At 29.9% G+C, this 15,518-nt stretch overlaps 1 protein-coding gene across 1 annotated transcript in view; it reads right to left on the bottom strand.

The window, feature by feature from the left end:
* Window positions 1-14,807, bottom strand: part of LOC118444371 (zwei Ig domain protein zig-8) — a 53,712-nt gene extending 38,905 nt beyond the window's left edge. The window contains exons 1-2 of the transcript XR_014983524.1: window positions 14,768-14,807; window positions 10,558-10,646 (exon numbers count right to left, since the gene is read on the bottom strand). The gene's annotated coding sequence lies outside the window, so the exon portion shown is untranslated. The remainder of the gene's footprint in view (window positions 1-10,557; window positions 10,647-14,767) is intronic.
* Between the last annotated feature and the right edge of the window lie 711 nt (window positions 14,808-15,518).

Raw genomic sequence — 15,518 nt, 5'->3', positions numbered from 1 at the left:
TGCAATCGTAATTGTACTGGTTTGACGATCGTTTTATCGTCTAACAAGAGTAGATATTATTTTAAAGATTCCCTAGAAAATTTAAAAGGAAAAATCAATACCAAAAGTATATAAAGAATATATCGAGTATACATCAACGTCATTTTTTATCAAACAAAAATAATTAATTAATTAATTAATAATAATACTAATAATAATAATAAATGAACAACAAAAATCATTCTAAAATCGATCATTTTCTTTTTTATGAGATAAAAGAAATTAATAATTTGACAAATTTCCGGATGTTTCTCTTTCATTTATTTTTCATTTTAATATATACATATCTCTATGATAAAAGTATATTTAAAGCGTATGTTAAAATGAAGATAAGTGATGCGAATTTTTCAAATTACTCTAATAGTATTTAATTAATAAAAATAATTATGAAATTAAACTTAAATATATATCTGTAGAAACGTATATGTAATGGAAATTATGATACTTTCTTTACGTAGAAATATATTTATAATAGATTTTAAATGTGTTATAGGTAATCAATAAAAATAGATAGATAGATAGATAGATAGATAGATAGATAGAAAGAGGGTAAATTGCTATTCCATAAATTATAATTTTGTAGTATCCTACTTGGACGATGATAATTTAACAACACGGTTATCTAGGCTTAATCCTGAGTTAACTATGTTCGGTCGTAGCTTCGTCGTCGTCGTTGTCGTCGTTGTCGTCGTCGTCGTCGTTGGACTAGCCGCTTTCACTAACGATAGTAAAGCCGTCGAACGAGCCCGTTTTGTAGTCACCCTATACCTAGGAGTAACTAACTGAAAATTAACGTTTTACATGAAACCCTTAAAATCAGGGAGAATTTATGTTCGTGTTAAGGGAACCTGCTTTGATCTCACCTACCTCTTTCATTTTAAATTAAATTACGAGAAGAAAGAAAGATTTACAAACAAAATAGTATATTATATTATATTACATTTGTCTCTTTCTTTCTTTTATATATATATATATATATATATATATATATATTGTTGGTACATATGTAATTCGAACACTATGGGAAAGCAATAATTCTTTCGGGAAATTCTATTTTCCATCCGTCCCATAACTCCGTTATGAAACGTATCGACGAATTTCAAGGCTACTAGTGCTCGATAGTTTCATTTTTTTTCTCCCTTTTTTCTCTCTCTCTTTCTCTCTCTCTCTCTCTCTCTCTCTCTGTCTCTCTTTCCCCCTCTTTCTCTCACACTCTCTCTCTTTCTCTCTCTCTTTTTTTTTTTTTTTTTTTTTCTATCCAGAGTGATCGTCCGATCGTAATAAATCAGAGGTAAATCGTTATGGATATTCCGATAAATGAGTGAAGTATTGATGTCGGAGAATAACGTTGCGAATTGAGCGATATTCCAAATGAAAAATATCGGATATAGCCACGGAAAATATTAGAAACAAATGTGATTATCGCGATTACGATTGCTATTCATTTTCAAATCATCGGTTATACGAATGTCGGATAAACTAAATAAGTGAGATTAATTTAATGTGAAAAAGAACAATACGGGAAACGTTAACTATGTTATAATGGTTGATACGTTTGTGTGAGTTCGCTAAAGGTGCGAACAAATTCACGTCCCGAGTGCCGGTTATTATTTCTCTGAGAAAAGCTACGAGCGTTAAGGTCGCGAAACAGTGAAAGAAGAGAAGGTGAGAAGAAAAATAAGAGAAAAAGAGAGAGAGAGAGAGAGAGAGAGAGAGAGAGAGAATGAGACACACACACAAACACACACATGAAATTTCCTATCTGACGTAATACGCATACGTGTAAATAATAATAATGCTATAAAAGAAAGTTGCGTATATAACTGCAAGAATAAAAAATACTACAATGAAGACGTAAAAGTATGTTCTTTTATCGCAAAATAACGATCTCTAAGAACGCGTGCAAATATATCTATCTAGAGCACTTGCACTTTTCTCTCTCTCTCTCTCTCTCTCTCTCTCTCTCTCTTTCTTTCTCTCTCTTTCTCTCTTTCTTTCTTTCTTTTTTTTTTCTGTGTCAAAAGCATAACGTTAAAACGGCTACTGTCGTTTCATTGACGCTTTCATCAACTTCTACTTTTAGTTTTATTTTATTTTACGTTTGAGAAGAAAAACAAGAAATCGAAAAAGTTCGTGCAAATTCTAAAGATTCGATTATCGGAATATTTAATGTAAAATTAATTTCCCTTCGCAAATATTTCTATATTTCGATATTTTCTCTTTGATAAATATTTCTATATTTTTTCTTTACTTCTCGTAGATGTATCGGATTAAGATTTTGTTGAAAATGGAAGAATAAAAATAAAAGAAATTCAATGACCTCTTTTTTCTTCCCTACCTTTTTATTTTGTATCACGATGATACTATGACTTCTATTTCACTTATTATCTTTCATTGACTTTTAATAATTATTCATAATTATTTCGACGAATATGAAAATGGTGTTATCTCATTATCACAAAAATCGATGAAAAAGTAAATTATCGTGTGAGATTCAATCGCGAATAATAGTTATCGATAAATCGTACAGAGCCACATCATCGTTCTTTTGAATTTCCTGACAAGCTTTTTTCGATAAGCGAACACGTACGATGAATAAAATGGAAGTATCGAAAATTTTCCACGACCGACAGATTTTCACGACTCCATTAAAGATTACAATGCCGTTAATAAACGCTTTCGATTGAAGTAATTTCTGCTTTCGAGGGGATTTCGTTCGATGCCGAACTTTTCGATGAATGGCATCGAATGCCAAGAGTCGATATATTTTTGACCTGTGTCTCATTTAAAACACTATCATCCTATGTTCAATGATGAATCATGAAAATGTTTCAACATCTTTTTGAGATCAAATAACTTCATATTTCTTTTTTTTCTTCCTTTTTCCTTTTTCTTCTTTCAAACACAGCAAAGTGTTCTGAATTTTTTATAGCAAGATATGAAGAAGTAAGTACGGTTGTATAGAACTACAAGGAAAAAAAAAAAAAAAAAGAAAAAAGAAAAGAAAAAAGAAGGAAAAATAAAAAGAGAGGAAAAAAGAACATCGTTTCCCGCTGTAGCAGTGATACGATATATAAATTGAGACATTTTTTTACTTTTTTTTTCTTTTTTTTTTTTTTTTAAATTAAATTCTTCGTCAAAAAATTTTATAATAAAAAATTAATTCTGTATGTATATACATATGTATGTATGTATGTATATATCATAAAAATCGATCGATCCAATCAATTGAATTTCATACACGTCTATATCAAAATTCAGAACGAACTCTTTGGCCAAGTTTTACAAAAATACATAATTCGATTTTTTTAAAAGAAAAAAAAAAAAAAGAAAAAAAAAAGGAAGGAAGACATTCGAGTATATTTCTCGAGTAATAGTACCTACCTGCGTATTCAATTTTATTAGAAAATCGAGCCGAACCTATCTCTCAGCTTGGAGTTGATTTTAAAAAATGAAGAAAAAGAAAAAGAAGAAGAAGAAGAAGAAGAAAAGAAAATATCATTTCGATTCGGTGTCGATATCACGTTTCTATTTTATCGTAAAAAAAAATCTTTCCCTCCTTCCTTCCTTCCTACCATCCTTCGTTACTTATCGCGGTACGAATCTTCGAGATTCGAGAGAGACTTACAGCATCTCGTATTCGGTTGTTCTAAATTGCAAGAGCAGCAGAAGAACTTTTCAGCTTTAACTTTGAACCGCCTGGTGTCGGTCATAAATGAAAATTGGAAAGTCTCGTATATGAGTCTTAACGATCAGACGAACATTGCCAAGACAATGGAAAATCGAGTAACTACTTTCTATCCGTTTGTTCTATCTAACCTATCGATCTATCTACCCATCTATCTACCAATCTACCAATGTACCTAATCCATCTATTTATCTATCTACCCATCCATGTACCTAATCTATCTATCCATCCGTCTATCTATATATCTATCTTAAATAATCTATCTATCTTATTTTTTTATTTCGTTTACTTTTTGTACTTTCATTCATAAACTATCTAAAAGATTTAAACGAATTAAAACAAGAAGGGCGCATTTTAGAAATGATCTCCGCTTGTCCGTCTGTTTCTTTTTTATTTATTTTTTTATATTCTTTATAATACACATTCGACAGACGTTCCCAAGATTATTTGATATATTCTTTCTCTTCTTTTCTTTTTCTTTTTCTCTTTCTTTTTTTTTCTTTTGTATTCTTTTGTTTTTTTGTTTTTTTTTTGTTTTTTTTTTGTTTTTTTTTTTTTTTTTTTTTTTTATAATTACTCGAACGATTTGATAAATCTGCAAAAAATTTCAAATACATTTTATTGATAGAATTATTAATCGTTCCTCTTACTGTGGCTTTAATTTTAACGTATACGTATGTAACTGTAGATAGAACCGAAGGAATGAGAGAAAACACGATGGGCGGTAAACTAGACGATGTACCCTGTCGAGAAACCCTCCAAAATGGCAAGAAACGAAACACGAAACACACTCCCTATCCTATCCCTCCCCCCCCAAATGTCGAAACTTTCCCATTGTCCTTTAACCTGTTCTCTCTTGAAGATTGTTTATCACTCTCGTTATATTTTCCCCATTTCCACAGGCCATTGTTACGATCTGAAATTAACGCAAGCTTCGTTGGCATAAGGATTTATTCCTGACGAAAAAAAAAAAAAAAAAAAGAATAAAGACAATAAAAAAGAAAAAAAAGAAAAAGAAAATGAACAATAACAGGAAAAAACAAAAACAAAAAAAAAAGAAACAAAGCTCCATTTCAATTCCCTATAAATAATCATACGTTTGATTTGATTTTTAATCTTGTTCCTTACGTTAATTAGATGAAATCTTTTTCAAGCTTATCTTCATTATCCCGTTTCCATTTTAAACATATATTTACTTTTGAAATTCTTTTTCAATTCGACACGAACGCTCATCTTCGAATAGTTATATCTTTCTTCTTTCTTTCTCTCTACCTATTTATCTCTCTCTCTCTCTCTCTCTCTCTCTCTCTCTCTCTCTTTGCTTCCTTTTACCATTTATCGGCGATCAGAGACCTTCAAGAGAGAAAAAAGTATTTGCGATTCAAAGGCAAGCTTTCAGATTCCTTGCTAGTGACAAGTCACAGAGCTTTCTTGCATGGTACGATAAAAGCTATATAGGATCGATCAAAATAAGGGAATGAAAAGTGTCAAGTATTTTTTCTTATTCCTTTCTTTTTTTTTCTCCCCCATTTTTTTTTCTTTTCTTTCTTTTTTACAATAACATATAACTTTTGACAAATGAAACGTCATTTTACGTACATGCGTAATATCGAAATCGTAAAAAGGAAATCACATTGAAGGGTAGAAACGAATGAAACGAATAGAAACATAATAAAAGATATATATATATATATATATATATATATATATATATATGTATATATGTGTATCGAATTGAATACATTATTAAAAAAAAATCGATTGAATATACTTAATTATATAAAGTGTTACGAGCGATTAAACATATTCAAGAATTTCTCATATGTCCATTTCGTAACTCGTGAGATAATGTCATTTACGTTAGAAAATTATAGAACGAGACAGGTGACAATGTTTGAGGTTCGTTCGTTAACCATTATTTCTCTAACATTGACTAAACCATGGAAAATTATTTATTCATTAATGACAAATATTGTCAAGCGATAATTAATTTCAACGTTGCAACTTTATAACCGTTTAAATGAAAATTTAATATCTAATCTAAATGAGAATTTCATTTGTAAATCGGTATTAACGAAGAAGAATCCAAAACGTACACATATATATATATATATATATATATATATATATATATATATATATAGTATTACTACCAATTAGTATCGGGTCATGACGATGGTGGTTGATGCATAGACGAGAAAATGATCGAATCAGAATACGTGCATCGATGTTGAAACGTCGAAAATGCAATTACATTCGCCAACGGTAATTAGCGTGCAGGATGGCAAAGTATGGATCACTGTTACGGTGTTATACCGTGTTAATTGTAGGAAAGCCACGTGGAGATACGTTAATTAGTTGGACATGAGTCGGTATACATTTGAATAACGTTCTACTAAGAGTTATCTTAATAATATCAGATATTACATGACAAATAAATCTCATTTTCTACTCTCACAATATAATATTGTTTGTATTATTCTAATTAATTCATATATTTCTTCGAATTTCAATACCATACATATTTTGGAGATTTAAATAAATCTTCTATTTATTATCTACGATTTATTAAATTAAATTTGTTTACATTGTCTTAATTAATTAATTAATTGATCTCTATGAATTCATATAATAATCGTTGCAAATTTATATATAAAATATTATATATATATATATATATATATATATATATATATATATATACATTGTATATTATTTTGTTTGACAAGTATCTACGAAAGAGAGAAGCAACAAAACACATAAAAAAATTATGTACACACATATATATATATATATTCCTTTTTTACGATTTCGAAAATAGGGAAAAGATAAAACGTATCGTAAAATAAATAAATAAATAGATAAATAAATTGATAAATGAATAAATAAATAAATAAATAAATAAATAAATAAATAAATAAATAAATAAATAAATAAATAGAAGATTATTTGAAAGTCGGTAAGGTCAAGGTATGAAGAAAGAAGTTTTTCTTGATCGAATGAAATATGTAACTTCTCTTATTTCTTGTAGAGTCTCGGGAGTTCGCCTAAAGAAAACCACATTCCTTCCCTTTTCCTCCTTTTCTCTCTCTCTCTCTCTCTCTCTCTCTTTCTCCTGTAACATTTTCTACGTCCTGCGCTGTATTTTCCATAACTACGTCCCGTCGAGCTTGTAGAGACGACAAAAATGCAAAGTCGAGTCACGTTCTCTCCAGACGTAACCAGAAACGTTAAAAACGTTGCTCATAGTTTCGGATGTTTCGTGCGAAGTCAGTTTAAAAGACAGTTTTGAAATTCGAAGGATTTCAACCCTTATATCCTTTTTCTCTTAACGAAAAGTTCTCTTTAATTTTTCAATTAAAACAATACATTTCTATACCTATTAAAAATATCTATACTATTATATTATTAAATCAATATCTCTGTACTAATGAATTAACAATACAATCATTAACGTAATACTTTAATAATGTCATTCTTTCAATTAATATTAATCATATCCCGTCATCCTTATAAGAAGTTTTTGAATTATTTTCTTTCATTAAAATAATTCGTCCTTGAAAATTAAAAACTCATCGAGCGAACGAAACTTTTCGGTAGATCCAATATAAAAGGAACCTTCATCCCTTATACTAATTTATTTTATCGTAAAATGTCAACGAAGAAAGAAAAAAAAAAAAAACAAATCACAAATTATACCGATATATTAATATTAACAACATGTAATATTTATGGAAATTTTTATATTCGTTTCCATTAAAAATGACTACTACTACTTGAAAACTGGATCGAACGAATGAAACTTTTCTACAGATAACATATTTAACACAGCATTCTCATAATTTATTTTTCATAAATTAAAAATTGACTCGAGAGAGAAACAAATCCCAAATTGGACTGATCCATCAATATTATCAACTTTTTTTTATCTTGATAAAAAAGTTTTCGAATTATTTTCCTTTCGAAATTATTTGTCTTTAACAATTAAAAAAATTGTCCAAGACAAAGAAAACTTTTCGATAAATCTATTATTACTACCTTTAAATATATTTCATCATAAAAATTGACAAGAAAAAGATTGGAAAGAGAGATAGAGAAAGAGAAAGAAAAAGAGAGAAAGAGAAAGAGAAAAAGAGAGAGAGAGAGAGAGAGAGAGAGAGAGAGAGACAAAATAAAAATTAGATTAATACCGTAGATTAATAACGTAATCCATTGTTTCTTCCATCAAAGTACTTTTTACAATTCGAAAAATAATAGAAACATTGTTAAAACCCAGTTGAATATTCTACCATAAGCGTAGTTCTTGTGGCACGAGATAGATAAAGATAGAGACATAAAAAGAGAGAGAAATAGAAAGACACAGAGAGAGAGAGAGAGAGAGAGAGAGAGAGAGAAAGAAAGAGAGAGAGAATGAGAGCAAGAGAGATAGAGAAAAAGAGAAAGAGAAAGAGAGAGAGAGAGAGAGAGAGATTCATACGAAGGTAGGTTGAATGCACACGCGTACACGACTAGCCTCGCTTGTAATTCGTACAATAGAACGGTAAACCGCACACAACGTGTTTACATGGTGGTAACGTGACAAAGGCAGCTGGCCGCACTTTCGACATACAGAGGCACTCTGCCGAGCAAATTGAAGCTCGGCCATCCTCTTTCTCGAGCAAATAAATAAGGCTCCCCGTTATGGCTGTTTCTAGCTGAGAGAGAGAGAGAGAGAGAGAGAGAGAGAGAGAGAGAGAGTGAGTGAGAGTGAGAGTGTGCTCATTTTTCTTGTTAATGAAGGAACCAAAATCGCGAGATACTTTCCTTCCTTTTTATATTGAAACGTCGTCACCCTCGTTCACCAACGCTTTATTAAAATCTTCAAGTATTTTACAAGAACACGAACATTAACATTTCATTCGTTTCTTTTTCTTTTCTTTTTTTTTCTCTTTTTTTCTTATTTTTTATTTGATCCATTTTCTTGTTTTTTTTTCTCGTATTTTAAAATATGATATAATGTAATACACACACACACATGTATATATATATATATATATATATATATATGTATATGGATATCACGTGTTTTTAATCATTCACTTGTCGATGTTTACTTCGTCTAGAATTTAATCATGGAGCCAAGGAAATTTGCTGCTATATATATATATATATATATATATATATATATATATATATATACATATTAAAATTATTTCTCCGAAGAGAATAGTCGACCTTCTTTTCTCATGACGTAAAGAGAAAGAGAGAGAAAAGAGAGAGGGACAGAGAGAGAGAGAGAGAGAGAGAGAGAGAGAGAGAGAGAATGTTTGAGTAAATCGAGAGATCGAGAGATGGTACTCCAACGACGCGCTGTTTAACTAGTCTACACTTACGGCCAATTTCACTGGGCATCGACGATCGATTCGATTCGAAGCTTGCCAATACGAGAATTAAACCTTGGCCACTCGAACTCGATGCAAACCAGTATGAACTCCCTGTCTCACTATCTATCTATCTCTCTCTCTCTCTCTCTCTCTCTCTCTCTCTCATTCTATCTTTCTTCTCTCATTCGCATCCCTCGTCAAGGGAGAAAGAGAAATAGATAGATAGATAGATAGATAGATAGATAGATAGATAGATAGATAGATAGATAGATAGATAGATAGATAGATGGAAAGAGAACGAGAGAGAGAGAGAGAGAGAGAGAGAAGGAGAACGAAACGAGACTTGCAAGCTCTGCATTGGATCGCGAGACTCAATCGTGATTCGTCCTACGGCGGTAAGCACAATCTGTGTCAGCAAAATCGAATCGCTTTAAGGCGCTTTTCTCTTCGATAATAACCCAAGTACAAACTGTTCTCAGTTACATACATACATACATACATACATACATATATACATAAATACATAAATACATAAATACATAGATAGATAGATATACGTAGAAATGATGTATTCCTATTCTAATTCGTTTCGTCTAATCTATACATTGACGTAAGCAATACTATTATTCAGCGTTGTTTTTAATTTAAAAATCAATAAAAAATTGTATAGTACGAAGTATGTTATTATAACGATATAAAAAGTAATCTGTACTAATTATAATATAATTGTTGAAACGAATGAAAGAGGATTAGGATTAGAGAAGATATTTTGATGATACTTGAAATGAAGAAAAATATAGTTAAGGTATTCTTTATCTCTCTCTCTCTCTCTCTCTCTCTCTATCTATCTATCTATCTGTCTATCTGTCTATCTTTTTCTTCATCTTTTTCTTTCTTTTTGTTTTTGTTTTTTCTTTATCGTAACTACGTCGAAAACAGTATCGGCCCATGACGCGTTTTGGCGATGCGCCAAACGAAGATCGCGATTCGTCGACGCGAAGGGCGGCAAACGAGGATAGAAATGGCGCAGAAGCGTTCTCTCTGCGAACAGTTTCGTAGAAATATAGAAACAGGGTGGTTGTTTTCTCCCTTTTTTTTTCCTCCCCTTCCTTCCCACTCTCTCTCTCTCTCTTGCTCACTCACCCTCTCCCTCTCCCTCTCCCTCTCTCTCTCTCTCTCTTTCTCTCACTCTTTCTGTATTAGGATAAAATAAAAGAAAGGGGCTCAGGGAGTTCGAGAAAATAGGAAGTTGCTATGGAAGCGCGTAAACATATAAATCTCGTTGACCGAGCGAACCCAGCTTAGTTGCAGTTGGAAGTTAACGCTCGTTTTTTTTCTATCTTTGTTTTCCTCTCTTTTCTCTCTCTCTCTCTCTCTCTCTCTCTATCTATCTCATTTTCTCGTTCTCTCTATCTCTATGTTTTTTTTTTCTATTTCTTTTTACTCTTTCCTTCTTTTTTTGTTTACCTTCACTGCGTGTTCCATTGCGAAATGCTTGACAGTATACGCCATCTTGAAGGATCTCGTTTCAACTGAATGATTGCAGCCCGTGAAAGCTATCACATGAAACAAATAAAAAGAATAAATGTTTTTATGTATAATAAAAAAAGACTACTACTATTATTATTATTATTATTATTATTATTATTATTATTATTATTATTATTATTATTATTATTATTATTATTTAAAATGTGTAATTGAAGGCTCTCGGATATTTGTTATTTTCGATATCCCGCACATTGATTTTATTCGTAAGAACAAAAAGGAACATTCGAATTTAAAACGATCATGTATAGACATACAATTGGAATACAGATAACATAATTACGATAATCCAACGCATCCGTCCGAAATTCGTAATATCTCTTAACAATTCGGCTCGTAACAAATTCTATGCTCGATGTGAAGCGAAATGAACCGACTGAAATCGGATTATGAATATCGTCGAGAGGGAAATTATGTTTGAAAATAGAAGAATACGTGAGTATTAGAAAGTTGTAGAGAGGTATTATTATTATTATTATTATTATTATTATTATTATTATATTCGATATTATATATCCTCCATATTACATCTTATTAACGATTATACAATAATTCGAAAACGTTTGTCAATATTTGGCAAATATATTAATCCAATCAAAAAGTTTTTCAATAATTTTATCGATTACAATGCGTCCGTATTATTTACAATAATTATTATATTTAAACGATATCTCAATATAATTTATATAATATCATAACTTTATTATTCACATCAATTTCGTGTCAATTTCTCTTCAATATTATGTGAATATTCTCTTTGGTTATACTTCTCGAAAAGGTTCATCCTCTGTCTATTCTCGATCGGACAACGATAAACTCGATGAAATAAAACGGTTACTGGAATACGTAGACTTTATTGTAGGCCGCAGCGGGGTCGTTCTCATAAAGCTCAAAGAAAGATAGGACACGAAGACATAAATGCTTTCCTGCCTCTTTGGTGACGCGATGACTATAGGCCGATATTATCGCCGTTGGAAGACCGTTTAAAACCGTCGTATATAAAGTGGTATTCATATTTCTTCTTTCCAAGGGACTATCCTGATATACACACACACATACACACACACATACAGATACACATCTAAATGGAATACAAAGCTCCTTGTTGGAAATTCGCATAAACGTTTTTACAGTCGAAAGTTAAAGATGCCTTCATGTTTTTTTTTTTTTTTTTTTTTTCATACACGCCAAAATGTATATATATATATATATATATATATATATATATATATATATAAATCAGAAATACAATAGTTTCTTTTATCACCAATAAAATTATTCGTAAATAATGAACTTTAAAAGTGATACGAATCAAATGCTTCTCTAAATCAAATCTTATTTGTCATATTAATACGTATTATATTTTAAATAATTATACTTAATATTCATTTTAAATAGAGAAAAATTGTCAATTTGATCGAATACCTGATGAATTTTAAGTCATCAATGTCTTTGAATCGTAAGTTAATCGGTCGTTAAGCCCACGTTTAGACTTTACTCGTTCCAGATGCTTTCGGAGAGTTTTGACGAGTTCAACCAAAGTCGTATAACGTTTTATAATCTTCGACGATAGACTCGAAGAAGCAAACCTTTTCGAGCCGATCGTCCAACCGTAAAAGCTTTATCACCATTTAATCTCTTTAGTATCTAGTCATTCCTCGTATTTTTTTTCAAATCACTAAAGTCTTTCATATATATATATATATATTTATATGAATTTGGTTTTTCTTTATACACATATTAGTATTTTACAATTTATTTATTGTTGATATTGAAAAATTATAAAATATTTCGAAAGGAATGAGACAACAATAACGATGAAAATAGAAAAAAGAAAAAAGAAAAAATAAGAAAGAAAGAAAGAAAGAAAGAAAGAAAGAAGATAAAGCAATGCTCGCGTGTGTATTTCTCGTTGAAAATAAAATAGAACAATACTAAATAAAAAAAAAAAAAAAAAAAAAAAAAAGACTATAAGAGATCGATCGACTCCGATCTATTCTATATCCGTATACGTGTATGTATTTATTTACTTATGTATGTACATAGATACATACATACATACATACATAGATATATCTATTTGTATACAAACGAAATTTTCAAAGATACAAAAGCATCTTTTATACGATGATTGTTGATCGATTCAATGTTGAAGCTTCGTAGAATTATTTGGCAACGAATCGATACGATCAATGCTCTTAGATAATAACCTCCTCGTAAAGAGAAGATCGTAATTCGTAAGTTCGTCCTTTGTCATATCATGCATGATATACTTTGTACCGTAAATAAAATAAGTTCTCGTATAATACTAAATAATTTTCTTATGTAAGAGAACGCGATCGTATTCTATCGTAAAATTTATTTACCCTGTTCCATATATATATATATATATATATATATATATATATATATATATATATATCAAATTTTGTATTACTATACCTATATCTTATCGAATGATCAATAACGTACATACGTCTGGAAATTTTATTATATTGTTTTAAATATATACAATATTGCAATTTTTTTTTTATATATGGCTCATCGATTGTCTCAATATTCTTGCCAATAGATACGATTATTTTCTAAACAAAATAGAAAATCGTGAGTAATCTGTTAAAAAAACGAGTGATTTTTTTTCTTTTTTTTTTTTTTTTTTTTTTTTTAAATTAATTAAATATCTCATAAAAATTTTTATACGTATCGATGACATCAATGTTTTTTCTTTTTCTTTTTTTTTTTTTTTTAATCATTACTATTATCTAATAAGTGATAATAATTGAAAGTGATTCTCAATTTAAATGAATATTGAATATCTATTAAATATAATTATAATGAAATGATAAATCTAATATTGCATTAAAGATGAATCATTTAATCATTCTTATTTAACGATCTCCTTGTTTTTGATGTTTATAGTATACGGATGAATATAACGATATCATTGATTGGTCCTGATATACATTAGATCATTATTTTCAATCACAAGTATAACATTAGTGGATGAATCATCAATATTTTCATTGGAAGTTAACGAATGATTCGATGATATTCGATCATTGATCAAAATTGTAATTCGTCGATGACCAAAGCCAATGGTCATTTCCCAGTTGCCATAAGTCTTCATTAACGTTTGTCAGATAGGTAGAATGGGAAACAATTTATGTGCTTACCCCCCACTGTGAGAGACGAGCTTAAATGTCTATTATTAACGAGAGGATGCCTAACGCTTACAAGAGAGCGTTTGGTTCACGAACGGGAAAGGGGAATGTTTTCGTCTCCTGTGAAAGCGAGGAATCCATTATTGCGTCTCCACAGGGCACTTATCCAAATTACGTAGTAGACTTGAGATGGATCGTACCAATTTCAAGTCGTTAACTGTCTCTTCGATCGATCAAATTTATATCTAATAGACTTATTATCCAAAAAAGAAAAAAAAAAACCTTGTAAATTGATTTCAAACGTACAAATTATTTTGACAACGCATTATAAAAAAAAAAAAAAAAAACATAATAAACAACGATATATGTATTATGAATGACACAGAGAAACTGAATGAGGAAGGATAAATAATTAAATTCATTCGTGAATGAATCAGAATGCGTTATATAAATTAAGTATATAAAGAAATATATTCTTAAGTCGTTAGTAATATTGATTTAATATCCGAAAAAGAAATCTTGTGAATTAAATTTCAAACGTAAAAATTATTTTGACAACGCATTATAAAAAAAAAAAAAATATAATAAATAACGATATATCTACTATGAATGACACAGAGAAATTGAATGAAGAAGGATAAATAATTATGTTCATTCGTGAATGGATCATGAATGAAAGAAATATATTCTTAAGTCATTAGTAATATTGATTTAAAGATATATGTATATATGAAATGGAATTATTAGAAAATATCGAAGGATTAGAATTTGGAATAATATAATATAATACAATATCGTTTCATATAATATTAGATATAGTAGTGTAAAGTTATATCGAATTATATATAAATATATCTATGATAAAGTTAGATTAGATATATATATATATCACTATTGAGTAAGTAAAGTAAAAGTAAAATAAAATTTAAAAATGTTTGTTAATTTCTATATTTTCTTTATATACATACCTCAGGCTCCGAAATACAGGACCACTACGTTCGATGGTTGATAAGGAACTGCGTCAGAATTAAACGAAACAAAGGACATTCGATCGTTCGTATTATTTATTTACCTGGCGTACTTTTGTCCTTCGACGCGAATCCTACTTATAAACATATTGTATTACGTCAATATCTATATGCGCATTAAGCATATATATTTAACGATAGGATCATTGTTGTCAATGTTAAAAGTGAAAGAGAATAAATTTCGAAGGTCGATCGATATCCTTACAAAATCGTGAATTTATAAACAATATATATATATATATATATATATATATATATATATACGTATATATATAACACGTTCGTACTCTCTCGAGTATGGGAGATTTGGGAATTGCTCGTGACTGAAAAAATAAAAAATAAGGAAAAAAAAAAATAAAGAAAAAGGCAAAATAAAAGAGATAACTAATAGTCTTTTTTATATACATACATACATACATACACACACACATATATATATATATACGTACATAAGTAGATACATACGTAGATATGCTCGAAAACATTAAAGCTAGGAAATGAAAGCATAGTGTGCATAAAACCTGGTCAAATTCAGATAGGAAAATGTATTTCGTAGAAACGCGGAAAAAAAGAACTTAGTAGATTTCCCCCGGAGTCGTTTTTAGTGTTCCGTAGAAACTGCGTTAGGGATGGTGGCATTTGCTTCGACCTAAAAGGTTCAGGGGTGGTACGTTGAAAAGGAGTGGTTCAG

Source organism: Vespa mandarinia, chromosome 23 (assembly GCF_050613455.1).
Source record: "Vespa mandarinia isolate Hongniang chromosome 23, ASM5061345v1, whole genome shotgun sequence".
Lineage (NCBI taxonomy): Eukaryota > Metazoa > Arthropoda > Insecta > Hymenoptera > Vespidae > Vespa > Vespa mandarinia.
Note: the sequence above shows the minus strand (reverse complement) of the source record. Positions and strands in the feature narration are given on the sequence as shown.